At 42.5% G+C, this 23,620-nt stretch overlaps 1 protein-coding gene across 3 annotated transcripts in view; it reads left to right on the top strand.

Moving 5' to 3' along the window:
- PHKB (phosphorylase kinase regulatory subunit beta) overlaps positions 1 to 23,620 on the top strand; it is a 1,122,330-nt gene that overhangs the window by 371,290 nt on the left and 727,420 nt on the right. The window lies entirely within an intron of this gene.

Here is a 23,620-nt window from a genome sequence, read left to right as displayed (position 1 = left end):
TAAGGTTCCATTGGCGTGTGAGTTACCGGTGTATGTCTGTCGCCTGAACTGTAGAATACTAAGCAGGTCTGTCCTAAGACGTACTGTTAATGAACACAAACTTGTAGAAATTGTATCTTTCAATGGGAGCATCCAGAAGCCTTTGAACAATAGTAAAATCAATAAATGGAACTGTGCCAGTCCCTTGGTTCCATAACATCAAATTTCAGGTAGCACCCTGCCTTCAGTTCCAAACATACGCTGATGATCCAGGCTATGTGAACCCTTTTTCAGCTCCACAACGGGTAGTGAGGGTGCCCTGCCTGCCTGGCTTAAAACTGTGGTAAATCTAGCTGATCCTCATAAGAAATGCCTGAGGTATTTAGGATTAGAGTGCTTGTCGGTGCACTGGAATGTTCTTAAAAATGTTTATGCATATTGCAGGATCAGACTACATATTAATAATAGTAGCTTCATTATACTCAGGTCCCGGTTAAACCTCCCAGAGAGAAAGTCTGTTCCCACTTAGGAGCACTGACCTTGTCCAGTGAGCCAGCATAATGGCACCAAGGACGACTTGGTAGCAATGTGGCAGAAATGGTAGAGCACACGTATGAGGCAAATAATTCAGGCTTGTATTCTTTTGAGGCGCATCCCACCACACTTTGTGAAGGTCCTACTCTTTTTTCCCATGCAGATCGTTATGGAGGTGGGCCCTCTGGAGAGATCTCTCCCTGGGAAGAGCAGGCTTACAGGTTCAGACCCTTCTTGCAATCACTGGGTCACCCAGACTGTTTGATCCGTTGCAGCCCAGAGAAGGGCCTCTTTGATCTTGATAGTGACTGATAGGAATATATTCTCCAGTTTCTCATCTGTAAAGAGTGTTTAGTCTTATCTCACATTCCAGAGCCTGGTTTGAAATTCCCGATGTCCTGCGTTCTCAACCCAGTGCTCCTCAGGACAAAGGCAACTTTTCTGCTTTGTTTGTGATTTTTTTTTTCCAGGCCTGGTAGTGTTCGGTCCCTTCATGTTTATCGTCCTCCTCACTCCCATTGCAGTTTTGGGATGAAGAGACTCCACATTGTATGTCAGATACTGTGAGCCTTTTGTTGGCCATGTGTAATGAAGACTGTGGTATGGCCATTTAAAAGTGTAGTCATAGAAAGACCCCCTTCATCTCTACAATACCCAGTGGTTCTTCATTCAAAAAGAGAGCATGCACTATCCACGTATGGAAAGTTAGCTTGCTGCTTTTGAGAGTGATGGGATGTAACTCAGGTACAGTTTGTCTGTTTTGAAAATGTAGGTTCCACCCAGGGTTACCAGTGCATGCAGTATCTGCACAACAGTCTTTCTAATCCCAGGCTTCTCTTCTACGAATCCTTGTTGCCATGTTCTACTCGATTAGTTGAAGCAAACAAAGATAACTCCTGGAATGCAACAGTTTTTGTAAGCGAGTCTCAAGTACTGGATGCTTGAATATTCTGACGACATTGAGCAATTTGGCAAACTGAATACTCCCATAAGCCTCGAAATGCATGGGAAGCTCTTAAGGTACCATAAGTGATCTTACAGATACCCAAAATATCTGAACCATTTATGAAGGGGTATGCAATCCCAATGGTTGTGATAATCTCCTGTTTCTACCCAGTTTCTGTGTTATTTTTACTCGATCACACCACGGAGGCTGCCTCTCACAGGGTGATTTGTGTTACCTTGCTGAGACTCAGTTGTAAGAATGGTAATAGCCAGAACTTTTGGACCTTAGTTGTTACAATTTTGCTTGTACGAGACATTAGCAGTCTCTATTCAGAATTTTGTTACAAACATGCCTACATTTCCACTCGTACGAAACTTGCCCGGTGTAAAATAATCCACATTCGCACGCTCTAACAATTTACTGATGGGAAAGTAAATGTCTTGATTAACCCCGGGGCTTTTTGTATCTGCGCCTTTTTGAAACAATATATTCTGAAATAATGGATGTAAGTACTTTTTCTGCTTCATTAGCCATAAAGACGATATGGCTGTGAATATTTCATTATCACCCAGAGGAAAAAGCAGACGTTAAGAAGAGCAAATAATAGCACTTGTCTCTTGATAGCAGTCTCCGACAAGTAGAAATAAATGAACACACCCACACGTTGTTTCCATACTTTGTTTTTATTTCTTTTCCCCAAGCTCTCGATCCATCAGGCTTTATCAGCTTCACATCCATTCAAATAGCGTTCGTTAATGTATTTATATTTTGGGGATTTTGTATTTTAGAAAGGAGTTTCAGATTTTACAGTTAACAACTTTTCTAATTTCTAAGTCGAGGAATTGTTCTCAAAACATATTGCTGTGCTGAGGCAATAGTCTCCCCCTAACATGTTGTTGTAATGTTTGTGTTTGACAGCACAGAAGCACACAGGCTCCCAGACTCCCCTAAGCCTATCACAACGCTGCTGTCACCAGCATGACTCGTCGGAGTGGCCTGGTTTGGCGCTCAGACAGGGAGTGGGAGCCTGTGCCTGTTCTTCACCTGGCTGTGCTGTACAGCCGGGTGGAGCATTGCCAAGTGCGCATGTCTGTTTGGCCGGCCAAGACAGTATGCCAAACCGTCATGTGCACTTATGGTGCACATACCACTCCTCCCTGTGACACAGCCCAGCCCTCCCCTAACCTGACTCCACACTGAAAAATAAAATGATAGCAACATTGTGTTATTATCATTTTATTTTTCCATTTCGGCACTGCTGGGAATAGTGGGACGACACTCCTCTGCCTTAGTGAAGGAGCTGCCGCTGTAAAAGAGGGGTTGCCACTGGTGTGCATAAAAATCGCAAATGTGAACAAATATGTTTGGAGTGTTATTGATTTGAATGTTGATGTTTATTTTGCAAGAGCTGAACATGTTTTATCAATTTGCAAAAGTCACGAAGGTTGTGTCTCTTACACAAACCGGGTTACTGCAATCCAGGGTGCAAATGTTATTTTCAGCGAAGTGCTATAATAGCTAACTGTATTGTATCAAAAGAGCTGCTTAAAACTTTGAAACTAGGCATGGTCCAAAACCGAAATATAGATGGAATGAGGCAATATTGTGTTTTGCAATATATTCTGTATTCCACATAGAGATTGTGGTACCTGTTCATGATCCTTACTTTAATGATCTGCTCTTTTTGGGCACAGCCCCAACCCTGTTCCCCCCATCCCCTTGGGCCCTGTTCCCTTCCCCCTCTTCTAGCCTCCCTTAACCCCAACAAGTATTAGCAAAGCCAATTGGTCTGGCAATAATGTGACACAAAAATTAAAAATATTTGCTTGGCCAGCTAAACATGGCTGCTGTATGCATGCATTACATTTTTTAAATGTAAAAAGCATTCACTGAGGTAGCCGATTTACTAGCATTTTGTTTATGGAAGCTTTCGCTTATTCCCTGCATTTTGTTATTATTTGTAAAGCAGATAAGAATCAGTCATCAGCTAAACACGCAATCAAATTGCAGTCACCTAAAATGTTACACTGTCACCTAAACTCTTTCTAACTTAAAAAAGGATAAAGAAAATAAATGACCATCTGCACCCGAAGTGCACGCAAAATAGCCTCTGTTTGAAGTTAATATTAAAAAGCTAAAACGAAGAAAAACATTTAGAACCAGGTTTATCATTGAGGAGAAAGGAACTGTTTCTAGATGGATGAGAACTATGTGCACAGGATTTGCAAGGCCACTTACAGTGATGCGAACCAGTGTAGGGAACCAGTGTGTAAAGTGGGCTGACCCATTGCCCCTGGATGTTTCCTGTGATGAGCAGTCAAAATGTGACCAAAGGAAGAAGCCTGCTGACCAAAGACATATGTTTGTACATTATGCAAGCCTGGCAGTATAGCTAAAGATGTCTCAAAGAACAGACCTAAAACTCAATTTGTTGAAAAGAATGTGTGCGATTTGCCACCTTCTGCTCCCATAAAAAACATACCTGGTATCCTGTCACCCTCCATACCTCTTCCACAAACAAGCCATAACTGGCACCCAAACACCCTTCTGTCCCCAATAAACAAAACAAATACCTGCCATCCTTTCATCCTTCTTCCGCATCCCCACAACGTCTGGCTTTCCCTCTCAACCCAGAGTCAGGCTTTCTACTCTTAGTGGGAGCGTAGAGCTGGCTCTGTGGTAATGAAACAGTGTGGAAATAAATATTGTCAGTTATGAATCTGCAGATGCCGACAGGAGAGATGACATTTAGGTGCACTGGACGTCACCAGAATACTTCCACCTCATTTGGATCTGTAGAGACCTAAGGGAGGCAGTGGAATGCAGGTTGAAGTCGAGACAGTCATCTGCCATTCCACCACTTCCTTTGGATCTTTGTCGGCCCAGGGGAAGCGGCAATCAGGATGAGGTAGCAGAAAACTCCAGATACCGCATATTCACCAAATTATATCAAAACAGTGAAAAACAAGTGGAGTTTCTATAAAAACTGTAAACAACAAAGTACTTGTTGGTACATTTGTAGAAATTGCAGATATATTGTTTGTTGAAATGAGGAAGCAAAATATACATTACGTTTCTTTACAAAAGCATTAGCGTAGCCAGTAGGTTTGGCATTGGCTACCAGCTTTTGTCTTTGTCAGTGCTAGTTTTGTTTTGACATTTTTTTTTTACAACTTTATTGTTGAGGGAATCTGCCAACCCTCAGCAATTAAAAAAAAAAAAAAAAAAAAAATGCTAAAAGCAAAAAATGTTTATTTCCATGCTGCACTGGGCAGAAGAAAAATGAAAGCCAAAAATCGAACCAGTGAATAAAGATGGCTGTGTGAAAGCTCCTATAAGTAGGTATATGTAAGAACGTGGATCATTATTTGGGGAGTGTGGTCACTCACCACAAGGAATAATAACACTACTTGTCACAGTGACCACCAAAGTTACCCTGAGCTCAACCCCGTGGTTACTATGGGACACAGGATACAGGCTTAACTTAGGGCAATATGTACAGTAATTATGCAGTACCAAAACATAAAATACCAAACAATTAAAATCCCAAATTGTATTAAAAAAATAATGGCATCAAGGCATCAAAATACAGTAACAGAATCCAGAGGTATGCTTTTTTAAACTTTTAAGTAAAAATAGTACCAAAAGGCACTGAGAACCAATAATAGTCTATGGAAGTGGTAGACAGGAGCCGAGATGCAATTTCAGGCTGACCATGATGGTGCACGGGTCAGATACCCTAAATCGGGCATCCCGGTCAAAGATTTTACCTTCTGATTTTTTTTTTTTTTATGGTACTCAAAATCCTCCAGCCAGAAGCTGTATCTGATGAAGTTACATCAAAACTGAACACCTTTGCCAACAGGCTCCAGAGGTCTTGAAAGTTCAAAATGTTCAGGCTTTCTGAAGCAACTCCTCATAGTCACTTCTTAAATCTCATGGACCTTAGGGACAGAGCTTAGGGGCCAGGACTTACTCCAACAGAGGCCCGAGCAAGGTCAAGTCCAGGTCCAATTGGTACTAGCCATTTCAGGAAAAGGCCACTTGCAGCTTGTTGTGTTCCTTTAGCCACACAGGGGGTCTGCCAGCTGACCCTTGCACTTCTTTGTCCTGGGTACAAGAGTGATCAGGTCCAGTCTTTCAGGACTTCCCCCAGATAACACCCAGAAGGACAGGTCCCTTGTGAACTTCTACAGGTCATGAAAGTGTTCTCAGAAGAGTTCCTTGAAGGCCCACATTTATAGTTTTCACTAGCCAGTGGGTGGGGTGACTACTGTACTCTTCCTGACATATAGGGAAAATGTTCCTGTGGCAACCCTCCACTACTTTTGAAGCACATCCTACTTGCCTTACTGCGGACAACCCCACAGTGCACCTCATGTCTAGAGGTAACTCAGCCCTGCTGCTTTCCCTTATCTGAGGGCTCAGTGTAGACATAGGGGACAAAGGTTTCTTTCTTCAAGTCACTCTATCTCGTTCAGGTTAATGAAGATTCTGAGCCCACCCCAACTGTCTTTTCGGGTCTGATAGGGATTAAATGCCCTACACCCAATCCATCTTGTCACCAGGCCAAAGCCATTATTCTGCTCTTGGGGCAGTTCTCACAGCTCATTAAGGTTAAGGGCTTACTGGTGAGGTTAGGTTTTTTAACAAATGTTTGGGAAAAGTTAACTTTTAGAAAGTGATAATTTCCTTGCCTTAAGCTACCGAAGGCTAATTTGCCAGTAAGCGACTGACCTAAGGCTCCTTGTCATTTGGTAAGCGGCAAACAGTTTTGTGAGGTAGTAGGACTAGCAGACATACTTGGCCTTACATATGACATAGTTCCAGTTTTTAGTCAATGTCTAGGTATTCAAGGGCCAGTGTGATGTCATCCTGTCGTTTGAAATTAAACAACAGGTTTGCATTGTTTTGAACTGTTGTTTTTTAAGATGTCAGACCATTCACAGAAGCCATTTTTAGCAGATATAAGTGGTGGAATGCTACTTCGGAGGTCACATTGATTTGTGGTGGGGTGGGTGTTAATTGATATGTCACATTGAAGGGGCACTTCAAGATTATGAGCTCTGTCCACATTGGTTGAGGGAGTACCCAGTTTAGCTGGTCAAGCTTGAGAGAACGAGGCAGGATTGAGAGGACCCAATAGAAGAATTTCAGTCTTATCTCTTTTTTGACAGAGACGTTTATCGTAAATCCAGCAATGAACCTGTGAAAGATACTTGACAAATTAATTTTGATTGGAAGGTTCATCTTCAAGCTAGCGATAGAACAAGTGCCACCCATATCATGCTCTGTCTTATATGAGTCTGAGATCCCAGCAGTGGGGCCATGTAAGCATTAAATAACTTTGGTGATGTGGCCAAGTCCTGAGGGATACCACTTTTATTGACACAAGTGTTAGAGAGGAGTGGGACAACTTTGAATGGGTGGTTGCAGTTTTGCTGGAGTGATGTAAACCAGGACAGCAATACTTCCGTGATACTGGCTAGTGTAAAAAGTATTTCATTTAGCATCTTAACTGTCGAAGTTATCTGAGGCTGCCAAAATGTCTACAAGAATCCGTGCACAGGAATGGCCCTGGTTCAACAAAGTGATCTTAGTGCCCAGCCAGAGTCTGATGCCCAAATGAAAGGCACTTAGGGGGCTATTTAGGAGGCTATTTCTCTGTATATGGGTGTGGATTTGGCAGGTTACAACTGTTTTAGGCGCCTTTGCCATGCAAACAAGGCCAGTGAGGGCTGCATTGAGTCTCTGCCCGTGTAATCACCATGACAGCTGATGAATTAGCTCAGTGGACTAAAGCATTCACGGTAGAAATTTGTGCAACCGTAGCAACAAAGTTCAGGCCATCGGAAAACACATTGGTCAGTGAATGATCAATTACGAGGGGGAAAGTAGTTTGGCAAATTGCACATTACCAGATCCTGATTTAACTTCCCTAATAATATTGTGGGGTTAAAAAAGTAACTAACCCTATTGGAATACTTTGGGGGAACGTTGCACTTTCCCCAAATATTCTAGAACTGGAGTAACAATAATAAATTTGATCGCCCAGGGTACGCCAGCCCCACTGCTACCCTGAGGTCCTAGCTCTGGTGTTCCCCGTTTCTGGATTCTTTTGGAATGTTTCCAACAGTGAGAGTGAGACAGAGAGAAGTGAACCATTTAATACACAATTGAAAATGAATGTAATATATTCTGCGTTTCTAATTTTAACATCTCTTACTTCAAAGTTGTTTCGACTAACAAGTCCTACAGTACATTCCTCAAAATATACCAAACTGTGCATCACATTTCTGAGAATTCTGGTTTTTTTTCATGCACAAAAAATGTAAAAGCTTCCTGAAAGCAAACTAAAAACTCCAAAAGTGAAAAAAACCCATTATAATTAGTCACTGTTATGTCCTGTTTATAAATTACAGAATGAAAAAGCTATTATTGAATGTGGACAGCCAATGTCTTTCAGTTTTCTTGGCAGGTGTATACTTCACCGCAGTGTTATCAGGTAGACACTCCTTTGTTGCGACTACAAGCATCAGCTGACACTTGTCTACCTCGTCCCCTTCCTTGCAACAATCGTCCTTGGAGTCCGGCATTCCTGGCTTGTCAATGTGGTTTTTAGTCTAGAATCCACTCGAGCTTTTTAGCTTACGTTTTATTCAGTTAGTCAGATCAAATGTGAAGTTGCCTGCACTCCAAAATTCGACTCAAATCTTTTGTAGTATTTATTTAGAGTACAGGAGCCAGGGATGAACCTACAGGGATGACTCGGTGTGGAAAAGAAAGTGGGGTTCTCAGGACACCTTTGCCTCTTCCCATGATTAAGTCGAGGCTTATGGGGTAGCTCTCGCTTAAAGCTGGTCCTCTGCTCAACTGTCCTTCCATTCTCCCTCCTTGCTGTTGTGAATAGAGCGCGGGAAATCTCTGAAAAATGTCATGGACCAATCTTCAGCAGGGAACCATTGATGAGCAGGTCAAGGTCTTGTCTCTTGAGATAGATCTCAGAGTGAATTCCTTTCATTTGAGTTAGGATTTCTCTGTTACCGCACATCCCTTGGGTACCCCTCCTGGGAATTTGGCCATGGATAAGTGCTGTGCAGCATGTTCACAGAATTCTGAGGCTCAGATATGTGGATGTCAGAAGAGTAGAGTAAGGCTAACCTGTCACCCGATGAGGATATTTAAGTCTAGTGTTATTCAGAAAGACCTATGCCTTATTTGCGTTAGGGCTCACCCAAATATTTGACTTATTATTGCTGTCAATTCCTTGATGCTGTCATTGTGATTGCCATTTCCATTAAGCCATTCATTTTTCTATGTTTAATACAATTACTGCTATTGAATTGAGCAATATAACAGTTTGTGACTTTCATAACAAACCATTAAATAAACAACCAGTTAATATTATTATAATATTGTTGTTCTTGTTGTTAGTAGTAATGTTACTGAAGAGTGTAGAAAGATGCATTGTGGCTACTTTGTAATGTCTGACGTTCAGTAATCATGCGGGCTTTGAAAGCCTACAGATGGCAATTATCAGCAAACGGCCCAGCCAGTCACATGATGGGCATAAATTAACACAGATTTACAAGATAGGGTAAGGGGCGAACATGAGGATCTTTGCTTCTCTTTGTCTTTTCTATGTTGACTGTGACTCTTTGGCATTGGAAGGAGTCTACTATGGCTTGATAGAGGTGGAAGAGAGACTACATTTCAACACCTTCTTAAACTTCCAAAGCACCCTTTCACAAACACTAATAAAAATAAGTATTTCTAAGGAACCTTTACACATCTTGGCCAAGCTCAGGTTAGCCCTGCAAAAAATGACTGGAGCTAAAAGAAGCAAAATACAGAATTCCAGACATGTATTTATGTATTTATTAAGACATTTTGTAAAGCTACTTCAGAATCTGGCAAACTATGATTCCAGAACCGCTTGTGTTTGTGTCCAGTTCTGAGAGTGGAGTTTGGTGCTTGTAGTTCTAGGCTCCTGAACTCCTCATTCTTCTTAAAGGATGATTAATTGATCAGGATTAAGAACCTAACACCAACATAAAGGAAATTCTGGTAGTAACGGATATTGGGATGAAGGTCCTAGGATAACTGTTTATTTTAGGACCCCACTAAAGACTGTAAAAGTAAAAAAATAATGTTCAAGTTGATGTCTATGTGAAGTGAACGCTTTTGCAAGGTAAGTTTCTGGCACTCATCAACGAATGGAGGGGTCCTGGCAGGTATGCAGCAGAACTGGAACTCCGTGTATAGTGACCTGCACTTTTTCTCAAAGCACTTCCATCCATGTAGGAGCCTGTTACAGATTGAGTTCTGCAAAGTCTCAACATCCTCGGATGGCCTTGGACTGTGCTCTTGGTCTATTCTTGGATACAAAGAATATGCGTCCAGTGTGAGGTGATGAGAAAGCCCAAAGCAGCTGGGGCAATACTCAAATTGACAAGGCAGTTGATCCTGTTCATTTCTGGTGTGGTCTCCCAGTGGTCTATAAGCAGTCAGTCAGTCAGTCAAAGTTCTTTATTAGGCGATATGCCATAAAAGTACAGATGCATTTATGTCTAAAAATGTTCAGTAATTAAAATGCAATACAAATAGATAAAAACAATAATGAGGAGTGGTCTATAAGCACAAACTCAAAAAAGAGGGGGATTAGGAGGAATTATGGTCCAGTGTATATCTTCCCAATGGAAACGTCAAGAAATATATGATACACTGTTCCAACCAGAAAGAACGGAAACTAATGGCGGGGGTCCTAAATTCTAGGAGCAAGAAACCTCACACATCCATAGGATGTCATGCTTCATCATCGGAACTGCTCCTCGTCAGACCGGCACTGCAATGTCTGAAGGGCACCACCCCTGGTGGGGGGGCTCTTTGCCGGAGATCTTTTTCAATGATGGTGCCGTGACCGCAAAGGTGAATAAGTGACAGAGGAGATCGAAAAAAATCGTGGTTAAAATTGGCTCTCAAAACCGCCACTGGGTCAATAGTTTTATTAGAACAGATGGACGGTCAGGACCAAGGTTAAAAAGTATAGTCATAAGAGTGAACCAGAGATAATGATCAATCACTCTATAATAAAAGTAGCAAAGGGAGGAATTGGGGATTTTCCAAAGCCAACCCTATCATGGGTCAACATGTTTCGCATCCTGGTGGTCCATACGGATCCAGTGATGCTTCATCAGGACCTAGATGACTATGTGTATCTCCTAATTAAATGGGCCACATATGTTTCCTTAGTCAAGTGTACAGATTACTAAAAACCAGATAATATCATGGAGAAGTAACCAGTCACTTACATAAATGCGGAACCATTAATTCCTAACTGTCGCCCGTCCTAAATTAGAGAACGAGCTTCCTAGGAACACATAGACCAATGGTCCAGCGCAAATAAAGTTTGGTAGAGCTGCTGAGGCCAGGCGGGAACCTACCCTGGTCCGTGGTTCCTGAAAACCCCCAATCCCCAATTCCTCCCTTTGCTACTTTTATTATAGAGTGATTGATCATTATCTCTGGTTCACTCTTGTGACTATACTTTTTAACCTTGGTCCCGACTGTCCATCTGGTCTAATAAAACTATTGACCCAGTGGCGGTTTTGAGAGCCAATTTTAACCACAATTTTTTTTTATCTCCTCTGTCACTTATTCACCTTTGGGGTCACGGCACCATCATTGAAAAAGATCTCCGGCAAAGAGCCCCCCCCACCAGGGGTGGTGCCCGTCAGACATTGCAGTGCCGGTCTGACGAGGAGCAGTTCCGATGATGAAGCATGACATCCTATGGATGTGTGAGGTTTCTTGCTCTTAGAATTTAGGACCCCCGCCATTAGTTTCCATTCTTTCTGGTTGGAACAGTGTATCATATATTTCTTGACGTGGTCTATAAGTAGTCACAGATTTATGTGTTATTGGAAGAATACAGAACTTCCCTGAGATGATTGCGTAAGCCGCTCTTTGTCAGAGCTCATGCGGTGCAGATATTGTCACTCAGGATTTTGGGCACAATGTATTAACTATTCCACCAAATGGCAGAAGTTTATAAGGAAAACATTTACATTCTGTTTTCCCTCTCAGTACTTGAAGATGCCCAGTAGCACCTTTCAACTAGAGGCAATTTAGTCTACACTGTGCACACTAAAACGCCGTTCAAGTGGAAGCAAATCGGTTAACATCAGTGCAAATTGCAATCAAGGTACTGTGTACATGCAAAAAGACCTGATTGAAAGAACATTGAGTGGAGTATATGTTTATAGATATATGTTCAATGGCATGTGTAGCTGCAGATACACATGCTGTGCACTGTTCCTGCCATCTAGTGTTGGGCTTGGAGTGTTACAAGTTTTTTTTCTTCAAAGAAGTCTTTTCGAGTCACGGGACCGAGTGACTCCTCCCTTTCGGCTCCATTGCGCATGGGCATTGACTCCATCTTAGATTGTTTTCTTTCCGCCATTGGGTTTGGACGTGTACCTCTTCGCTCTCTGATTCGAATCGGGAAAGTATTAAAATCGTCAAAAAGCCGTTAGTATTGTTGTGTTCGGGAAAGATCTTCTATCGATACATCGGCACCGATGAGACAACCGCTTCGGTGGCCCTTCGGGGCTTCCGCGCCCAGCCGAGGCCTGGTCGGCCTGACCACACCCGTTGTCGAAGCCTCATGGACTGGACCCCCTTCCGTTTCTGTCCGACGTGCCACTCTAAGTATCCATACACAGACCAGCATCGGGTCTGTAATCTGTGTCTGTCACCGGAGCACAGAGAGGATACTTGCAAGGCCTGCCGGTCGAAAAAGACCTTAAGAGATCGAAGGGCGAGACGCATGCAGATGGCGTCGAAATCGTCGCAACACCTCGCCGTCGAAGAGGAGGAGATGGCTATCTCCATCCAGGGATCGGAATCGGACGACTCCGACAGAGACCAACCACCAACAGCGGGCCAAAAGGTGAGTACGCCTGTCCCGACCCAACCCAAAAGTCAGCCAAAAAAAGAAAAGGCCTCGGGGATGCCACTGCCTGAAGGCCATGGCTCGACCCATAAAAAAAGCGGTGACCAAGCAACATCTTCGGCACCGAAGAAGGCCAAAATCGTGCCGAAGTCTTCCGACTCGAGCCGAGAAACCGGCGTCGAAAAAAGCCGACATCGCCTTGTCGAAACCACTAAGCCTCGAAACAGCCTTTCGGACCTGAGGCCTACCATCACCATGGGCATTTCTGTGCCGAGAAAACCGGCTTCGAAGCCGAAAAATACCTCTTATACAGGTGAACATGGGCTCTCCAAACAACTGAAGGAGAGGCACAGATTTGAAGAGGAACTTGACATTGAAGAGTTTGACCAAACTCAAGCAAGAATACAGATCCATAAGGATACTGGAAAGATTCAAACTGCCCCTCCTCTCAAATTTAAGAGAAAGTTGGTTTTTCAACCACAAATAGAGACTGAGACTGATCAGCCAAGAGCTAAAGTGGCTAGAGAGAAATCACCATCTCTCCATTTTTCTCCACAAATATTGCCACCACATTCGCCACAAAGGACAGGGTCACCAATTGGCACGCCCACTGCACAGTCACCCACACATACTGTGCAAACACAGGATGATGTAGATCCATGGGACCTCTACGATCCCCCTGTCTCGGACAATAGCCCTGAGTGCTACCCCTCAAAACCATCTCCACCAGAGGATAGCACCTCCTATACCCAAGTCTTGGCCAGGGCTGCGACATTCCATAATGTCAGTATGCATTCGGAACCATTGGAGGATGACTTCCTCTTCAGTACTCTGGCTTCCACGCATGTGTCATACCAAAGCCTGCCTATGCTACCAGGCATGCTTAAGCATGCACAGCAAGTGTTTCAAGAGCCGGTTAAGGGAAGAGCCATCACACCGAGGGTGGAAATAAAGTACAAACCACCCCTGTCGGACCCAGTGTCATTACTCAGCAGCTCCCACCGGACTCTGTCTGATGCACCACCTCCTGATAAAGAAAGTCGCAAATTTGACGCAGCGGGAAAGAGAGTGGCGTCGCAAGCTGCCAACTAATGGCGTATCGCAAATTTGCAGGCCCTCCTCGCCCGTTACGACCGAGCTCACTGGGATGAAATGAGTGACATCATTCAGCATCTACCTAAAGAGTATCAGAAACGGGCTCAACAAGTAGTAGAGGAAGGGCAAGCCATCTCCAACAATCAGATTCGTTCAGCACTGGACTCCGCTGACACTGCCGCAAGAACTGTAAACATAGCAGTCACAATCAGGAGACATGCTTGGTTACGAAGCTCGAGATTCAAACCTGAAATACAGCAGACACTGACACGGCCAAAGCCATGGGCACGCTCTACTCTTCCCAGTTAGAGGGACATTTAGAAAACCACAATTTAGGGGAGGTTTTAGACCGCAACCTTCAGAGGCATCCACCTCTCAAGCAAAACCCACCTACCAGTCCCAATACCAGAGAGGGGGGTTTCGCGGATCATTCAGTGGACAGTTCCTAAGATCAAGGGGAAAGTTTCAGCCTACCAAGCAGGCCCCCAGCAACAAACAGTGACTCCAGTGTCACACTTCCCAAACACACATCACCAGTAGGGGGAAGATTAACACTTTACCACAAACATTGGTCAGACATAACCACGGACACATGGGTTCTATCAATTATCCAACATGGTTACTGCATAGAGTTCACACATTTCCCTCCAGATGTTCCCCCAAAAGCACACAAACTGTCGGCACAACATCTAGAACTATTACAAATAGAGGTACAAGCACTATTAACAAAACAGGCCATAGAACTAGTACCTCCCCACCAAAAAGAAACAGGGGTTTATTCTCTATATTTCCTTACTCCCAAAAAAGACAAAACACTAAGGCCAATTTTAGATCTCAGGACATTAAACCTCTTCAACAAATCAGAACATTTCCACATGGTCACACTACAAGATGTAGTTCCTTTACTGAAACATGGAGAATACATGGCAACACTGGATCTAAAAGATGTGTATTTCCATATACCCATCCATTCATCTCATAGAAAATACCCCAGATTTGTCATACAGGGCAAACATTATCAATTCAAGGTACTGCCCTTTGGGATAACAGCACCCAGAGTATTTACAAAATGCCTTGCTGTAGTAGCAGCTCATATAAGGAGACATCACATGCACGTATTCCCATAACTCGACGATTAGCTAATAAAAGCCAACACTCGACACCGGTGTCAAAATCGCACACAGTATGTAATAGATACCCTAGACAGACTAGGCTTCTCTATAAATTACCAAAAATCTCACTTGCAACCATCCCAACTACAACAATATTTGGGAGCAACACTCAACAAACAAAAATCAATTGCCACTCCAAGCCCACAGAGAGTTCAATCATTTCAAACTATAGTGTCAAACATACAACCAAATCACCAGTACACAATCAGATTTGTCATGAAGCTCCTAGGCATGATGGCATCATGCATCGCTATTGTCCCAAACGCACGGCTACACATGCAGCCTTTACAGCAGTGCCTAGCAAAACAATGGATGCAGGCACAGGGTCAACTTCAGGATCTAGTGTTGATAGACCGCCAAACACACTTTTCGCTTCAATGGTGGAACCCTTTAAATTCAGACAGACAATATGACAACAATGTACTATCTAAACAAACAGGGAGGGACACACTTGTCACAACTGTGCCTCCTAGCACAAACAATTTGGCATTGGGCAATTCACAACAACATTCGCCTGATAGCGCAATATATACCATGCATTCACAATCAGCCGACAATCTCAGTTGAGATCACCAACAAATTCACGAGTGGGAAATATATCCCCAAATTCTACAAGAATACTTTTACCGCTGGGGAACACCAGACATAGATCTGTTTGCAACAAAACAAAACGCAAAATGCCAAAACTTTGCAACCAGGTACCCACACCCTCAGTCCAAGGGCAATGCTCTATGGATCAATTGGTCAGGGATATTTGCTCACGCTTTTCCCACTCATTCCTTTCTTAGTCAACAAACTGAGGCAAAACAAACTCAAACTAATACTCATAGCACCAACGTGGGCTCGCCAACCGTGGTACACCACACTGTTGGACTTCTCAGTAGTACCTCACATCAAACTCCCAAACAGACCAGATCTGTTAACACAACACAAACAACAGATCAGACACCCCAATCCAGCATCACTCAACCTGGCAATCTGGCTCCTGAAGTCTTAGAATTTGGCTATCTAAACCTTTCAAATAAGTGTATGGAAGTCATTAAACAAGCAAGAAAACCGACAACAAGGCATTGTTATGCGTTTTCTACTGCCAAGCAAAGCAAATCACACAGTTAGATGCCTCCATACAAAACATTGTGAGTTATTTACTACACCTACAAAAAGCAAATCTCGCTTTTTCTTCCATCAAAATTCATCTCACTGCAATCTCTGCTTACTTGCAGATTAAACATCCAAAGTCATTTTTTAGAATCCCAGTTATTAAAGCCTTTTTGGAAGGACTAAAAAGGATCATACTTCCAAGAACCCCACCAGTACTCTCGTGGAATCTTAATATTGTACTGGCCCACCTTTTGAACCCATGCATTCTTGCCAAATCCAATTCTTAACGTGGAAGGTAGCATTTCTAATAGCCATCACTTCACTACGAAGAGTTAGTGAAATACAGGCGTTCACTATTGAAGAACCATTTATACAAGTACACAAACATAAAGTGGTTCTCCGCACAAATCCAAAATTTCTGCCACAAGTCATTTCACTGTTTCATCTAAACCAAATTGTAGAGCTCCCAGTCTTCTTCCCACAGCCGGACTCAGTAGCAGAAAGAGCACTGCATACATTAGATATAAAAAGAGCACTAATGTACTATATAGACAGAACAAAACCATTTCGTAAAACTAAGCAATTGTTCGTTGCTTTCCAAAAAACCCATGCTGGTAACCCTATATCCAAACAGGGCATAGCCAGATGGATAGTCAAATGCATACAAACCTGTTACATAAAAGCTAAAAGAGAGTTACCTATTACACCAAAGGCACACTCCACTAGAAAGAAAGGAGCAACAATGGCCTTTCTAGGTAACATACCAATGACAGAGATTTGTAAGGCAGCCACTTGGTCTACACCTCATACGTTTACCAAACACTACTGTGTAGATTTGTTAGCAACATAACAAGCCACAGTAGGACCGGCTGTACTAAGAACATTATTTCAAACGACTTCAACTCCTACAGGCTGACCACCGCTTTGGGGAGGATTACTGCTTTGTAGTCTATGCCCAGCATGTGTATCTGCAACTACACATGCCATCGAACGGAAAATGTCACTTACCCAGTGTACATCTGTTCGTGGCATGTTCCACTGCAGATTCACATGCGCCCTCCCACCTCCCCGGGAGCCTGTAGCCGTTTAAGTTGCAATTAAAAATTGTATATATGTAAATAAACATTCCTTTAGCACAAACTATGTTCTTACATATCTATTCTATTGCATGGACATCTTTAGTATTCTCATTCTATCACTCCTACCTCACCCTATGCGGGAAAACAATCTAAGATGGAGTCGATGCCCATGCGCAATGGAGCCGAAAGGGAGGAGTCACTCGGTCCCGTGACTCGAAAAGACTTCTTCGAAGAAAAACAACTTGTAACACTCCGAGCCCAACACTAGATGGCAGGAACAGTGCACAGCATGTGAATCTGCAGGTACACATACCACGAACAGATGTACACTGGGTAAGTTACATTTTCCTTTTATTACCAGACATACCACAGTCTGCTTTCATAATTGAGCAAAAAGTTGGTATTACCATCACACAAGCACAGAAAAATAGAATTGTGCTTGTTTAAAGGTATTTGTTAAGCACTTGTATTGTGGTTTTCATGTTGCTGGTTTAACTAGCGCATTTGGAATTCTTATTATATTTCTAGTTAGGTTGTTAAGGTTAGTGTGATTAATAAAATAATTGACCCAACCATTCAATTTCCGAAGTGTTGGGTTGGCCCTCTGTGATATAGTGTACTTTAATACATCCTTAAATGAATGCCTAGACGCCAGTGCAATGACAAAAAATTGTGGATTAGCAAACATCAAGAGAAGCCGGATTTATTGCAGAAAATAACTGCCAGCCATTCCGTGCTGTCCCTGGTCATTTAAAAAACGAAGAATCAAATTAACCCCCACAGTGCTCAGCTTTTCGTTTTGAAACACAAAAAGAGCACGCCTCTGTCATGCGTGGGGAACGAGGCAGTATTTGTTGGCAGTAATTCATGATTCTCAAATTGCTGAATTAATCTTTTCGGTACTGTCCGCCTTGCTATCTCGGATCCAGGCGCGGCTTTCATTAATATTCCAGGTTCGCTATTCCACAGGATTATTCATTAAAATTAAAAAGTGGTGTTGACACGTTAATGATTTAATGGTCTTGCTGTTCTGTGCTATTGAGAAATACATTCTTCACAGTACAGCCCAACACATCGGCTGTCTCGCGTCCATGCCGAGCGTCTGGCTACGCGTGGCGAATATTAAAATGTCTGTCAGCTGGATCTCGGAACAATGCACAGACTTAAGATGCACGTAAACAGTCAGTGAGTTTGATGCAAATATGCTGTGGACGAGCAAGAATGTGATTCGCAGAGAAATCAACAAAACTGAACACAGTACAAACCAGTATTGACAAGGCCAGTACTTCTGCCTTTCATTTTCTAATGCATTCAAATCAGCCCACACTATTTGTGTCATGTCACTCAGTAACCTGCCACATGGCACTGCAAGTTTGGGAAATAAAATGCAGTACCTAGAAAGAGGCACGTCTCAGAGATACAAGAGCAAAGAGCCTGTGCACACTTATGCCAGCCTCTAATTACATATGTTAGCACACTAAAGCCAGATCTATTGGCTTAGCCAGTGCTCGTTTGTTTTTCTCAGAGAGGCACCCTTAGTGCAAATAGTATAGCCACACATGGGTTTGTGCTCTGTGTGCCATACTACTTAATCTGTACCTCAAGGATGAGGCCCAGCAGGCTGAAATAGACCTCAGGTTGCTTATGTTTCCAGAGGGAACAGCATTTCGGGCTTCTGTTTGTATTGGAGCAGAAACAACTCTGACATGCGTATGGTTGGTGTTGACCCACCTGGCATTGGTATTGTGATTGTGGCTGCGGTCAAAGTCGTTTTGGCTTCTGTGGTCCATGCAGTGGTGTAAGTTAATATTGCTGCTATGGTGACATCTTTGGTTGATGATGTGGTTGCAACAGTGGTCACAGCTCTAGTCGTTCCTTTGGTTGAATCGTTGTTCACCAGTGTGGTCCTTGTGTAATTTCAGCTGTGATATTTCTGTGGTTCTAGATGTATGAGCAGCTGTTCGTGCTGTGGTGGTGGAATTGTTGGCAGCTTTTGTGGTGGGTGTGGCCCCAATCAGTTGTGGGTGCTATGGTACCCACTGCTGAAAGCAGTTCTCTCGGTCCTCTTTTTTTTTTTTACTGTCACATGATTTCTTGAAGATAAATAAAGCTGTGTCTAGGCAGATCTAAAAAATTTAAAAAAATCAGCAGCATTCAATGGGTGTGTACTTTCAACAACTACTGTCATTAAACTTAATCAGAAAACGTTTGTGTTGAGTGATTGTATTTTGTGAACTTCAAAGACAAATACATTTGAATTTATACTAGAATTTAGAGACGTTTCAGATGGTTTTAATTATGCGTATTTGCCAATCCATTCAAAGTTGTTGGTATGCAAATTTGGACTTGTTTGGATTCATGAAAGTAGTTCTGTCTGTATGCTGAGTTCACTTGTGTATTTCTGCGCAGCTGTAAATCGGCAAAGAAAAAGAGTTGGCCAGGTGTTGTCTTTTATTGTATTTTGCCACTTTTTATAATTTAAATAAATCTGGGGGAAAAGAGCTTTCTATTAAAGTTATTTGCATCCGCAAATGAAAGTTATACTTGCTTCAGTACGATGAATGGACTTTCTTTGACATTGGTTCCTTCTCAATTGAAGAGAACTATCAATTCATGTGATTGCATCCACAACTCCGATACCTTCTCTCCAGTCAGTTAGTGTACTCCCCACACCTCCTTGTCTCCATTAAATATTTCACCTGCCTCTTCCATAATTCTTTTCTGGCCCTATCTATCATCTCTCCCCACTCACATTTTAGGACCAATAATATTCCTGCCCTATCTCAATTCCTCTTTTTCCTTATGTTCCCCGTTAAGGGTTCTTATTGAGCAAAATCTCAACATCAATATAGAAACAAACAGAACATTTAATACCATTCAACTTAGTATCCCCCATTTCACCTAGATTTAAGAAATCACCATGCATGGCTGTGGAAGAGAAAAGAAGGTTGTCAGGATATGCTTGCCCCCCTTCATTTCTAATCCTGGACTTACTGTGTAGCAGTCATTTAAAGCAAGTCATTTTAGATTACTCTCGCCCCTAATTGGGGTTTAGGATGGGAACTGACCAATATGTGTTGGACCAATCTTCACCAGGACATCTGCGATGAACAAGTCATGGTACTGCCCTCGCAGCAAAATCCCTTGTGTGAATCTCTTCATTTTCCATCAGCAATTGTTTGCCTTAATAAAGATGATGTTCAGTCAGTCTATAAGAACATTCCCAAAAGTATCCCTAAGTTTTTTTGCTGTCTTTTTTGCTCATTTATGGGAACACTGGAAAAAAAGATGTAGGCTAGGAATATTGAATCCCGAATTTCACTGGGATAGAATATTGGTACAAAATTGAGGGGGAAAATATTGAAAGGTAAGTTTCAAAGCATGTACTATATCTAACTTCTCATGTGTATATTGGTGGTGTATATATCTTCAATATACATACATGTGAAATTGAAAATAGTAAATCTTTACCTTCCTGTTTGCACTTTGCTTTAATTATTTTGTTCCTTGATATTGTTGAAACGCTATCGCCACGATCTGTAAAAGAAAAAAAATCAGTAAAGCCCAACTGAAGACTGTACAGTATTTCATATTTTTCCTTTCGATTAGACGCGCTTCCATTTTAACTGTTTGTCTATGATCTTTAAATAACAACATAATTTGTCTGCTTCACTTATTTTAGTTTAATTCATTTTTGCCTGCAGTGACTCCACTGAGGTCTTCTATTTGTTATGTTTCAGTGGTCACGGCCTGCAAATTCCAGTATTGTTAAGGCAAGCATCTGCCAAGCAGGTGCTCAAACAGCTTCTGCGGTAATGATTTTCCAGATGAGCTTTTGCTAAGTAACTGATAAATGCAGTTAATCTGTTTAGCTCATTTTAACGTAAAAGAATATGGCAACATCATCATGTCCTGTCCTTCTCTATACACAGACATCTAGGAGTAAGGAATAGGAGTAGATTTGAGTATTCCAAGAATAGGATTGTATAATCTAATTTATTTGTAGGTTACTTTAAATTTGCTTTGGATGTATCTTCTTATTTCTGATTTAACACGTTATTAGCTCTGAATTCACCTCCGCGCCTTTCTCTGTTAGAGTATGTTTTCCCTCCTTGTATCAAAAAGTGAACTAAAGTCAAATAAGCATCTGGCCTAGCGGATGGGTTGGCATCCTGATGTTTGAACAGCGAGAAGGATATCATTATGATCAACCACGTCATAGCTAGCGTGTCTTAAGGATTCTGGGACTGAGCACCAACACTGTTAGCTGGGGTCAGTGAACTATTTGTCAAGGTACGGCTTGAAACCTAAATTATCTGATATTTCTTTTTATAATTTCCGAATCTTGCTCTGGCATTGTGATATAGAACTGGTTTGATCAACAGACATGGAGGTGACTGGAAGCATGCTGGCTGATTTTATTCAACAAAAAGGCATTGTGTGTCAGAGAGGCGAAAAGAAGCTTTTGTGCTTGATTCTCAGTGAAATCTTCGTGGCAAAACCTCGAATGTGAATAACTGGACGGGGACAATGTAGTATATTGGATCGTAAATTCGGTTGACAGTCTCAGAAAAAAAACATTTTGAAGATGTAAAAAACCCTGTGTTTCACGTGTACATTTGCTTCTCATTTTAATTTTCCGATGTTGTTTTTTTTTTTTTATTAAACCTACTGGGTATTTTGCAATAATTAACATTGTGCTTTGTCGCCAGTTTAAGCCTACGGCGTAGAACGTGCACAATAAATATTGGGCAAACATGCAATGTAACATATGTCTATGGGGTATCAAGCTTGCTCTAACTCCTCCTCCCAGTCCTTTATAACATGAGGTGCATGCATCAGCCTTCCAGCAACACCACTTCCCTACTAAGCAACAATGGACCTGGTTTTCACTCAGGATGACTGTGCTTTCTACCCTGTTGTCTCTATATGGACAGACCCTTTCCCACCACACCTCCTGTGTGAACCACCCAGCAGTCACAACCTAAGATCATACCAGGGGGAAGTAAGGACTAGGACAAGGATCACTGATATGGGCTTATGAGATTACCAGTAAGTAATCAAGGCATTACTGCCTCATCGTGTTACTCCACCCAGCCTTCACTAACATGAAGATGTACCCACGCTAGTTTAGAATTCGTACAACCCAAACCACCAAATAAGAGAGCTAGTACACACGGAATCTGAAGCAAGGGTATGCACAAACTACTATCCTCACCAATGGGAAGGGACAAAAGCACTATCCTGGTGCTCCAACAGCCAGCTGTGAGCACAGATAAAAAGTAGGAAGACTAAAAAGTGACAGAATAGCCCAAGGCATAAATGCACTTAGTGTCGGAGCCCAAGAAGTCCCAGAATCCAGACACGACCAACCCACAACACACACGACTGACCAAACCAACCAAAACAGAGGCCAAGTAGCTGACAGAAGACCGCTACTACTCCAAGATGGCCCATGCCTAGCCAAACGAAAAAAACACAAACAGACTGACTTACAGTTGGACGTCTGTGGTGTGTTGCTAAACAGCAGGCCATTTTATGGAGAACATACAAGGAGGCAAGCAGATAGAGCTCTATAGCAAAGTAGGTCTCAGCAATATTAAACACCATTGGAACGAATTCCATGTAGGAATGAAACAAGAAGGTTACCTATGGAACAAAATCCATGGTGGGATGAAACAAAAAGACTACCTATGACACTAGACAATCTGGAAAACTGTGTTAAGGAACACAGTAAACAAATGACCCCGTTCCCCTATGCGGCCAGTCGAAGCTAAGATCATTAATAACAAGATCGTAAGGCAAAGAAGATTCAACAAGGTGGAAGCAAGGACCATAAATGGAGGACAAAGAAGAGAAGCTACAAGCACCAAAGAAAGACTTCTCCCAGGAGAGCAGTTGATAGAAATAAAGGAAAGGTGTAAGAGCTGTGTTTTTGCATGAGCCATTCAACAAAATTCCCAAAAATATGACCTGCATAACAGAACCTACAAGTCAGATATTGCCAGCCCGAATTTAACACCTACCTGGGGGAAACCCAGGAACCAGGGTACAAACTCAATCATGCAGATCCTTTATTGCACACTTTTAACTGAAAGAGGCTGAAGGATGCCCATGCTCGTTCAGGACACTGTCCAAGCAGCTAGAGTTAAAGTTGAGCAGTTCCCAGTATGAAGAAAGAGACCCAGAACACCTCCAGTCATCCCAGCCACATTCTGCATGGCCTAGGTAAAACATCCCTACCAGTTCCTTTGTGATCCAAACCAGAATACCCATAAGTAGGTTAAAGGGACAAAGAGATATACAGAAGCACTGAAGGCCACAGGCAGAGTAGAACATCATTTGTAAGGGGAGGCGTGCATTAACTCCCTTGAATCATGTTAAGGTGAGGCACCATGGAGCGATTCCACTGGGAGAGAGTGTATATTGGAGACTGACTGACCTAGGACCAGCAGAGATGGGTCTGAAGGGGAATGGAAAACTGCTTGCAACACCTTCAAACTCTGGACCATGATGAATCTGCCAAATATCACAGGATAAGAGGGCTTCAAGAAGAGTGCCCCACCCCTCACCCAAAGTGTCTTCAGAGAGCACATTTCCAGCATGAACAGCAAAACACCCCCCAAACAGGAAGTCCTTGATCAGCATAAGTTGAGGCCCCAGCTTGTTGGAGCTAACAATAAGAAAGTGGTGTTGAGAAGTAGCTCATCGGGGGACCAAGGCTAATGCACTGGACCGGGGACTACACAGAGGTGTCACT

The sequence above is a fragment of the Pleurodeles waltl genome, chromosome 12 (assembly GCF_031143425.1).
Source record: "Pleurodeles waltl isolate 20211129_DDA chromosome 12, aPleWal1.hap1.20221129, whole genome shotgun sequence".
Classification (NCBI taxonomy): Eukaryota; Metazoa; Chordata; class Amphibia; order Caudata; family Salamandridae; genus Pleurodeles; species Pleurodeles waltl.
Note: the sequence above shows the minus strand (reverse complement) of the source record. Positions and strands in the feature narration are given on the sequence as shown.